The sequence below is a fragment of the Miscanthus floridulus genome, chromosome 2 (genome assembly GCF_019320115.1).
Source record: "Miscanthus floridulus cultivar M001 chromosome 2, ASM1932011v1, whole genome shotgun sequence".
In the NCBI taxonomy this organism is placed as follows: Eukaryota; Viridiplantae; Streptophyta; class Magnoliopsida; order Poales; family Poaceae; genus Miscanthus; species Miscanthus floridulus.
The window spans coordinates 179,516,605-179,527,714 of NC_089581.1; positions in this window are offsets into that span (position 1 = coordinate 179,516,605).

Sequence of the window (11,110 nt, forward strand, 5' to 3'; positions counted from 1 at the left end):
ATCTCCTTGATCAAATGAATTGATCAGACCCTGCAGCCAGTGTCTGGTCCAACTGGAGCCAGCGTCTGGTCCGACCAGAGCCAGCGTCCGATCAGCATTTGACCCTTCATTCACTTCCAACTCTCGATCATATGTGAATGGAGTTTGCTCCATAGGTTCATTGGGCTGTTGTGGAGCTACCTAGTGCTAGTTTTAACAAGTATGTACCACACCTAACTCACTAAACTCATCTAGGTCAAGCTACCCGTCCATACCCCCCTTAATAGTACGGCCAAAGAAAAAACAAAGTCCTAAACTACTCTAAGTGTCTCTCCAATTCCAATCGACACTTAGAACTAGTCATCCTTAACCTTGTCGTCCATCCTTTGAAAACTGAAATGATTTCCATCATAGGGGCATGACCACCTTGATTGCCCAATTGATCTCCATTATCATAACCTAACTTAATTGCCTCTACAAAACACACGTTAGTCATAGTAATCTTGTATTGTCATTAATCACCGAAATCCAACTAGGGGCCTAGATGCTTTCAAATTGCTCATGGCTTGTGTGATCCTCATCTTATGTTGGTTGTGTGGCACCCTATCGAGGGTTTGGCATGTGAAGCCAATTAGCGCATGAACCTCCAAGTGAGTGAATCGCCATAACGAGGACTAGCTTACCGACAAGCAAGTGAACCTCGGTAAAATTCATTGTGTTCATCATTGATTCCGAGGTGATTGGTCTTCATTATTATTCATCCTTATGATTGATTGGCTCCTTCATCTACACAGTGGTATAACCTTCTTGATCACTCTTTTTACATTACCGTAAACTAGTTGTCAAGCTCTTTAGTGTAGCTAGTTGTGAGAGCTTGCTTGCTTGGTTGGTGTGGCTCTTTAGTTAGCCTTTGAGAGCACATTAACATAGTGTGGTGTCATAGCTATTGTGTGAATAGATACTATCTAAACTAGAATTGTGGTAGGTGGCTTGCATTTTGAGTAGGCTAGCGTAATACTTGCTTCGCCTCATAATTGTCTAACCATTTTGTTAAGTGTTGTTATAGAAATTTTTATTAGGCTATTCACCCCCCCTCTAGCCATTAGGACCTTTCAAGTGGTATCAGAGCGGAGGTCACCGTGATTTGAGGCTTAACAACCTTCGGTGTAAAAATGGCTTAAATCAACAACACTAAGAAGCCACCCCAATTTGATGGCACAAATTATCCTTATTGGAAGTCAAAGATGACCATACACATCAAGTCAATCAATAGAAATGTGTGGAAGATGGTAGAAACCAAAATTGAGATTGGTGATCCAGAGAATCCCACCACGGCCAAAGAAGTACTTCTCCAAAACAATGACATTGCTCTAAGTGCTATTCATGATGCAATTGATAAGAGAATATTTGAGCAAATCAAGAATATTGAGATGGCTCAAGAGGCTTGAAAGAAGTTAGAAGAATCATTTGAGGACACTCAAGTCGTGAAGGGTGCAAAGGCTTATATTCTCAAGGAGAAGTTTATAAGCTTCAAGATGAAGGAGGATGAGGGTATGCCGGAGATGTTTCATAGGCTTCAAGTGCTTGTCAATGATCTCAAAGCACTTGGAGAAGAGGTGAAGGACAAGGACTTCTCCCATAAGTTCTTGAGATGCTTACCTTCAAGATTTGGCACATTGGTCACAATTCTAGTGAGGAGTGGTTTGGACACCATGACACCAAACCAAGTGTTGGGAGACATCATGACCGATGATACATATAGAGATGATGATGAGAAGGAAGAAAAGAAGAAGAAGAAAGATGAGAAGAAGGATGAGAAGAAGAAGAGCATGGCATTCAAAGCCACATCATCCAAGGGCAAAGCAAAGCAAGAAACATCAAGTGAAGAAGATGAATCATGGGATGATGATGATGATGAGAAGATGGCTCTATTTGTCAAGAGATTTGGCAAGTTCATGGTGAAGAAGGGCTACCATGATAGAAGAAAGAAGTCTTCATCTAAGAACAAAGAAGAGTCAAGAAGGTGCTTCAAGTATGGAAGCAAAGATCATCTTATTGCTCAATGCCTATACAATAGCGACAATGATGATGACAACAAGAAAAACAAGAAGAATGACAAGAAGGAAAAGAAAGAGAAGAAGGAAAAGATGGCCTTCAAGAAGAACAAGGGTGGTTCATATGTAGTCACTTGGGATAGTGATGCTTCCTCAAGTGATGATGATGATGATAGTGATAATCACAAGACCACCAAGAAGAAGGTTCTTGCAAGCATTGCTATCAATGAGAAGCCCTCTCTCTTCTAATCTTCATCATGCTTCATGGCTAAGGCCACTAAGGTACAATCTTGTGATAATGAAAGTGATAAAGAACATGATGAAAATGAACATGAAAATTAAAATGATAGTGATAGTGATAATGATGAACCCACTAAAGATGAATTATTTGACATGCTAGAAGATACTAGAGAACATTTTGACATCAAGAGAAGGAAATGCAAAAGCTTGCATAAGGAACCAAAAGACCTTAAGCAAGTCTTTGATGAGCTCAATGCATCTCATGAGAGGCTAGAGGAAGCCAATGAGAAGCTTAGCAAAGCTCACAAAAAGCTTGAAAAGGCTCATTCCTTGTTGCTTGATGAGCAAAATAAAAAGAAGCATGTTGAAACCTGCAATGTAGGTTTAACTTGTGATACAATTGATGAATCACTATCTATGCCTATCATTGTTGCTCCTACTAACCCTTCTTATAGCACTTCCACTTCTATCTCATCTAGTAGTGATGGTCTCACTTGTGATGGCTCACTAGTGGTTGAGAATGAGAACCTCAAGAAGGAGGTCACTAAGCTCACTCACACCTTAGCTAAGGCTTATGGTGGTGAGGACCGCTTGCTTATGTGCTTGGGTAGCCAAAGAGCTTCTCTCTACAAAGAGGGATTAGGCTATACTCCCAAGAAAGGCAAAGCGGCCTTTGCTCCTCACAAGACTAGTTTTGTGAAGAATAATGGTCGGTTTTACACTAGTTGCAAACAAGTGGGTCACAAAGAGCAAGAATGCAAAAACAAGAGCAAAAATGCTAATGTATCCTCCATTATGCTTGATTCATGCTATATGCTTACTAAGGGTACAAATGGTGTGAAGGCTAAGTTCATTGGTAAACTATGGATGGGATCAAAGAAGAAAGTCATTTGGGTACCAAAGAGCTTAGTGACTAACCTACAAGGACCCAAGCAAGTTTGGGTACCTAAAAAGAATTAATCTTCTTTTGTAGGTCAATTACAAAGCCAAAGGAAGGCATTGGGTTCTTGATAGTGGGTGCACTCAACACATGACCGGTGATGCAAGGATGTTCAACTCAATCAACACCAATGGCAATGATGGTTATGATAGTATCACATTTAGTGACAATGGTAAAGGCAAGATCGAAGGGCTTGGTAAGATTACAATATCAAATGACATGAGCATATCCAATGTGTTGCTAGTAGAGAGCTTAAACTTTAATTTGCTATCCATGGCACAATTGTGTGTTCTTAGATTCAAATGCATATTTGGGGTAGATGATGTAGAAATCATAAGTGTAGATGGCTCTAATTTGATCTTCAATGGTTTTAGATATGAGAATCTATACTTGGTTGATTTCAATGCTAGTGAAGCTAAGTTATCTACATGCTTGTTCACTAAGTCTAGCATGGGTTGGTTATGGCATAGAAGGCTTGGTCATGTTGAAATAAAACAATTGAATAGATTGGTTAAGCATGACTTAGTTAAAGGCTTGAAAGATGTTGTGTTTGAAAAGGATAAGCTTTGTAGCTTTTGTCAAGCCGGCAAACAAGTTGGAAACACCCATCCTAAGAAAAGTATGATGAGCACTAGTAAAGCATTTGAGTTATTGCATATGGATTTGTTTGGGCCAACACAATACACTAGTATCGGTGGAAACAAATATGGCTTTGTGATAGTGGATGACTACACTAGATACACATGGGTATTCTTTCTAGTGGACAAAAGTAATGTGTTTGCAATATTCAAGTCATTTGTTAAGAGCATTCATAATGAGTTTGAAACAACCATCAAGAGAGTTAGAAGTAACAATGGTAGTGAGTTCAAGAACACTAGAATTGATGAGTTATATGATGAATTTGGAATTAGACATCAATTCTTAGCCAAGTACACACCCCAATCAAATGGCCTTGTTGAGAGAAAGAATAGAACACTCATTGATATAGCAAGGTCTATGCTTAGTGAGTACAATGTGAGTCAATCTTTTTGGGCCGAAGCTATTAACACGGCTTGCTATTGTAGCAACCGCCTCTATTGTCACCAATTGAAAGAGAAGACACTATATGAGCTCTTAAATGGTAGAAAGTCCAACATTGCATATTTTTGGGTTTTTTGGTTGTAAATGCTATATCTTAAAGAAAGGCACTAGATTGGGTAAGTTTGACAAGAAATATGATGAAGGATTCCTACTTGGATATTCCACTACAAGCAAAGCATATAAAGTTTGGAATTTAGATAGTGATACTCTTGAGGAAGTTCATGATGTTGAATTTAATGAAACCAAGGGTTCACAAGTAGAGAATGAGAACTTGGAAGATGTTAGAGGCATTCAACTTTCAAATGCCATGAAGAACATAGATATTGGTGAATTAAGGCCTAGGCAAGTGAATGATAATGAAGATGATCAAGTGCAAGTGCTCTCTAACTCAAATGTGCAAGATGATACAAATCAAGCTAGCACAAGTGGCTCTCATGACAATGAATAAGATCAAGTAGCTAGTACATCATCTCAACCAAATGATCAAGCAAGTGCAAACAATCAAGTCCTAATGCTCCAACCAACCAATGTTGCAAGAGATCATCCATTAGATACTATCATTGGTGATATTTCAAGAGGTGTACGAACAAGATCAAGATTGGCATCATTTTGTGAACACTTCTCATTTGTGTCATCCATTGAACCAAAGAAGATAGATGAAGCATTGAAAGATGTTGATTGGGTGAATGCTATGTATGAAGAATTGAATAACTTCACAAGAAATCAAGTATGGAAATTAGTAGAGAGACCAAAGGGACACAATGTGATTGGAACCAAATGGGTCTTTAGAAACAAGCAAGATCAAGATGGGATAGTAGTAAGGAACAAAGCAAGATTGGTAGCACAAGGCTATACATAAGTTGAAGGTCTTGACTTTGGAGAAACATATGCCCCAGTTGCTAGATTGGAAGCAATTAGAATCTTGCTAGCCTATGCTTGTGCCCACAACATCAAGCTCTATCAAATGGATGTTAAGAGTGCATTTGTCAATGGCTACATCAATGGAGAAGTATATGTTGAGCAACCTCTCAGTTTTGAAGATGATAAGAAACACAACCATGTATACAAGTTGAAGAAAACATTATATGGCTTGAAGCAAGTACCTAGAGCATGGTATGAAAGATTAAGGGATTTCCTACTCTCTAAAGGGTTCACAATGGGCAAGGTTGACACCACTCTTTTTATCAAGAAGATTAGAAAATATCTATTTGTATTGCAAATCTATGTTGATGATATCATATTTGGATCAACCAATCAAGACTTTTGTGATGAATTTAGAAAGATGATGGCTAATGAGTTTGAAATGTCCATGATTGGAGAGTTAAGTTACTTCCTTGGTCTTCAAATCAAGCAATTGAAGAATGGTACATTTGTAAGTCAAGGAAAGTATATCAAGGACATGATCAAGAAATTTGGCATGTGTGATAGCAAAGTCATTAGCACACCAATGGGAACCAATGGCAACTTGGATAGTGATGCAAGTGGAAATATGGTGGATCAAAAGTTGTATCGGTCTATGATTGGAAGCCTACTCTATGTGACCGCATCCATGCCGGATGTCATGTTTAGTGTATGCATGTGTGCAAGATTTCAAGCCTCACCAAGATAAAGTCATTTGAAGGCTATAAAGAGAATATTGAGGTAATTGAAGCATACACCAAATGTTGGTTTGTGGTATCCCAAAGAAGCAAAGTTTGAGCTAGTTGGTAACTCCAACTCGGATTATGCGGGATGCAAGGTTGAAAGGAAGAGCACCTCGGGCACATGTTAATTGTTGGGAAGATCACTTGTCTTATGGTCATCAAAGAAGCAAAATAGTGTTGCATTATCAACCGCCAAAGCTGAATACATATCCGTCGGTAGTTGTTGTGCACAAATACTTTAGATGAAGGCCACTTTGAGTGACTTTGGAATCAAGTTCAAAAAAGTGCCATTGCTATGTGACAATGAGAGTACAATCAAGCTAACCAACTGATGAGTACAGGCCCGATCTTCCGAGAGGTAGCCGGTAAGTTCGATTTGTGGAGATCTCGACGTTGGCGATCCGGCTTCAAATCAGACACGATTCGAACCCTGCAACCGTTACACCACCGCTCCGTTGGTTATCAACCAAGCACAACTTGATTGACCTCGCCAAGAAGGCTTTTCCTGCAAGCGAATCGAAGAGCACAAGCAAGAAGGTAAAACACGCAATCTGAAATTGCAAATATGAATGACGCGAATATCAATAGAGGGTTCAAGAACTCGGTTCCAAAGGACTAATCGACACAGTGGAGGAGATCAAGAACGGGGGCCCTGGATCACTGTAAAAGGATTTGTCACCACAGTTACAATGAACGATTCAGTTTCTCGAGGGAAAACTAAACTCTAAACAAAACCCAATTGTATAGTAGCGGCGGCGGCTGTGTTTATAGTCTAAGACTCGACCTAGGGTTGGGGACGGCCAGGGGTTGGGCGCCCACAACTTGGGCTTAAGGCCCGACACGATACATGGCCAAGTTGGCCCAAATAGGTGACACAGCACCTTGCCGTGGTCACACAGAATGATCCACGGACCTTCTGGAGCTGGGACCAGATCCAAAACGACGGCATCGTCGTCCCCTTTACAACGCATCCAAGAACGGCCCGTTTCGATGTCGTATGAGGAAGTTATGACCAAAACAGTGACGACGTGTCTGCTGAATCCGAGGACGACGTGGCAGCTGAGTTGGAAACGAATTGCAACTTGGGGAAGACCATGGCGTCGGTGTGTCCAGCGTGGCGATGTCCTCATCATCCTCCCCTTCTCGAATTGGAGTCATCCTCGACTCCATCTTGGCGATGTCCTCATTATCCCCTCCTTGTAGAATTGGAGTCGTCCTCGACTCCATCCCATCATCAGCGAACTCCTGCAAAAGGTTAGTGACAGCAGGCAATGCACCAGACATAAAAGGTTGATAAAACATAGTATAACATGGTGCATCAGGATTATCACATAACTCAGCAGTAGCAGGAGTTGTAGCAAGAAAAGCACCTCCTTTTAACTTAATCCCATTATTTTTAGCAATGTCTGTTGGAGGTTTATTTTTGATCTCATTAGCATGTTTAATAATATCCATAGGAGACAAAGGCAGCAATGTAATTTTCTTGTCCTTATGTATGATAGTGTATGTATTAGTTCTACCATGATGTAAGGCATCATTATCAAATTCCCATGGGCGACCTAACAAAATGGAACAAGCTTGCATAGGGACAACATCAAAATCAGCAGTATCATGATAAGAGCCTGTGAAAAAGCTAATGCGTGCTGATTTAGTTACCTTAGTCTTACCACTATAATTGAACCATTGAAGTTTATATGGATACGAATGTTGTCGTGTGGTCAAGCCAAGCTTGTCAACCAAATCTGAACTCACCAAGTTGTTGCAACTCCCGCTATCAATGATAGTAAGAACACGACAACCCTGCACAATGAGATACATGTTGAATAAATTGTGGCGTTGGATCTTCATCTCGTCTTCATGACCCACACGTGTACTCAACACACGCTGCACAAGAAGGCTAGGGTAGTCCGCGGCAGCAGCGACAGAGTCAATGGTGATGGCCTCCTTGTCATGATCGCCCTCGATGGGATCTGCATCAATGTTAGCAGCAAGGGCTAAATCATCTTCAACATCACTAGCACTTACATATCCATCCTCGGTAGCAATGAAAGCGCGACGACTGGGGCATTCCTTCATGACATGTCCCATGCCTTTGCATCGGTGGCAAATGATTTTAGAGCTGGACGAGGAGGAGCTAGTAGAAGCACCCGGAGTGCCACCTTTCTTCAGCTGTGGAAACTGCACATTAGACAATTTACTTACCCCGGAAGAAAATGGAGGTGTAGATGGCTGTGGTGCAACAGGAAGCTTGGGCGTCTCCAGCTCAGAACGCTGCTGAAAATTCCTCCCATTGTTAGACCTGAAAGGCTGGTGTTGTTTGCGTCCCTGTACTTCTCATTCGGCCTTAATAGCAAGATGATACAATTGGGAAAAATTGCGCCATTCTTTATAATCAAGTATGTTCTGTATATCATGGTTTAAACCACCAAAAAATCTAGCACTAGCATCATCATCATCTTCATTTATACCACAACGTGCTAAACCAATAATCAATTCTTGATAGTATGCTTCTACTCCTTTATCACCTTGTTTTAAAGTTTGTAGTTTCAAACGTAAATCACGTTGGTAATAAGGAGGAACAAAACGAGATTTCATACGTTGCTTTAAAACATTCCAAGTTTGAGGCACAGCAGCAGCATTATTGGCATTGCAAAGATCACTCCACCAGAACAACGCAAAAGTAGTAAACTCACTGGTAGCAAGTCTAACTCTATGCTCAGCAGGGACATTATGAGAATCAAATTTTTGTTGAACAGAAAGCTCCCAATCTAAATATGCCTCTGGATCAACATTACCAGCAAAAGGTGGTAGACTAAATTTAATCTTAGCAAAAGGATCATTATTACCATGATTATTACCTGCCATACCGCGACGATTGAAGTTGAGGCGGCGACGGGCACCACCGTCAGCATACGCATCTTCATCACCAGCATCTTCATCATCAGCATGATAAGGTGGAGGGCGTTGCTCAAGCTGTTCAATGCGGGTGACCAGATTGTTCACGTTGCGCGTCAGCTCGGTCATAAGATTGCGTTGTTCAGTCATGAACGTTGCAAGCTCGCCCTTGGACACGCACTCATTGAAGTCCGTCGGAGTTCCTGCCATGGTTAGAAGATAGAAAAAGACAACACCAAAGTATTATCCCTATCAACTAAAAGGCAACAAGTGGTGGTGGTGAAAGTGGAATGCAAAATCACAAGCGGCTTACCACCGTCTTGCCTGTATTCTTACCAACGCCAAACAGGAGCAAAACCAAAGTGGCGAAGCAATCTGTTGTTGAGCGTGGGTAACAGTTGCAAGATGAACCTGTGCTGACAGAAGAATATGTGGAGCTATGGGTAGGCACACAATATGACAGCAAGGATTAGCAATTAACGAGTGCAGAGTAGCGATTGTTCAATCTGGATCCAAAGTACAAATCACAGTTGCTGGCTAAGACGTGTCGAGACGTAGCGCAACAAGGTGAAAACAAAGGACGATCGAAAGAACTCACAGAACAAGCAAATAGCCCGGATTTCTCCTTTTTCCTGAATTTTTCCCGGATTTTCCCAAAAGGCACTAGTAGGAAACAAACTTTTTTTTACTATTTTTTTATACTTTTCTCTGAATAAGGATTACAAAAGAGGCAACCACAAAAATTGGCACCTACAATTGAGGTGGGATGTGGTCTACAGAAATTCAGCACGTTCTCTGAAAAGCGTGCAAAAACTTTGACAATTTTTTTTCTATATTTTCCCGAATTTTTTTGGCAATTCTGATGAAACCAAACAGGGCGAAGCCGAGTTTGGGTCGGGTCCAAATGGTGTCAAGAAGCTACACAAAAAATTTCAGATTTTTCTGATAAACGAGCGAAAAGTTATGCCTGTTTTACCGAAGGTATGTCAAGGTATGTTTTCCGGGAGGCACAACACGGCGGCGGCAGTTAGGGCAAAGCGTCCCTAAACTCTAACACCGATCACAACAGTAGGTATTCGCCTGATGATGTAAGGAGGGCTGCGATGCAGGCAAAATAAGAGCGGCTGGCAACCTATGTAGGGTTTGCGCGGCGGCGAGAAGTTACACAAGGCGGCTAGCGGGGCAAGTCGAGTAATGTGGTGGCTTCGACTTGTTGTTTGGGAACGGTGGATGGGATAGCGGCGGAAAACAAAATCACAGCAACGGGCGATTGAACTACGACCACGAACACAATCCTAAACCAGCAACAAGACTCGACCACGGACACAAACTCAACAACACGAATCTGAAACGAAATTGCAAAGGCACAAAGGGCGATAGGACAACGGAAATTGAAATATTTTTGGGCTTTTTGTGGACTCTAGGTAATGAACAAATATGAATCTAAGGCAAACGAGATTATACCTCACGGTAAACCTGAAATATCTGATACCAATTGATGAGTACAGGCCCGATCTTCCGAGAGGTAGCCGGTAAGTTCGATTTGTGGAGATCTCGACGTTGGCAATCCGGCTTCAAATCAGACACGATTCGAACCCTGCAACCGTTACACCACCGCTCCGTTGGTTATCAACCAAGCACAACTTGATTGACCTCGCCAAGAAGGCTTTTCCTGCAAGCGAATCGAAGAGCACAAGCAAGAAGGTAAAACACGCAATCTGAAATTGCAAATATGAATGACGCGAATATCAATAGAGGGTTCAAGAACTCGGTTCCAAAGGACTAATCGACACAGTGGAGGAGATCAAGAACGGGGGCCCTAGATCACTGTAAAAGGATTTGTCACCACAGTTACAATGAACGATTCAGTTTCTCGAGGGAAAACTAAACTCTAAACAAAACCCAATTGTATAGTAGCGGCGGCGGCTGTGTTTATAGTCTAAGACTCGACCTAGGGTTAGGGACGGCCAGGGGTTGGGCGCCCACAACTTGGGCTTAAGGCCCGACACGATACATGGCCAAGTTGGCCCAAATAGGTGACACAGCACCTTGCCGTGGTCACACAGAATGATCCACGGACCTTCTGGAGCTGGGACCAGATCCAAAACGACGGCATCGTCGTCCCCTTTCCAACGCATCCAAGAACGGCCCGTTTCGATGTCGTATGAGGAAGTTATGACCAAAACAGTGACGACGTGTCTGCTGAATCCGAGGACGACGTGGCAGCTGAGTTGAAAACGAATTGCAACTTGGGGAAGACCATGGCGTCGGTGTGTCCA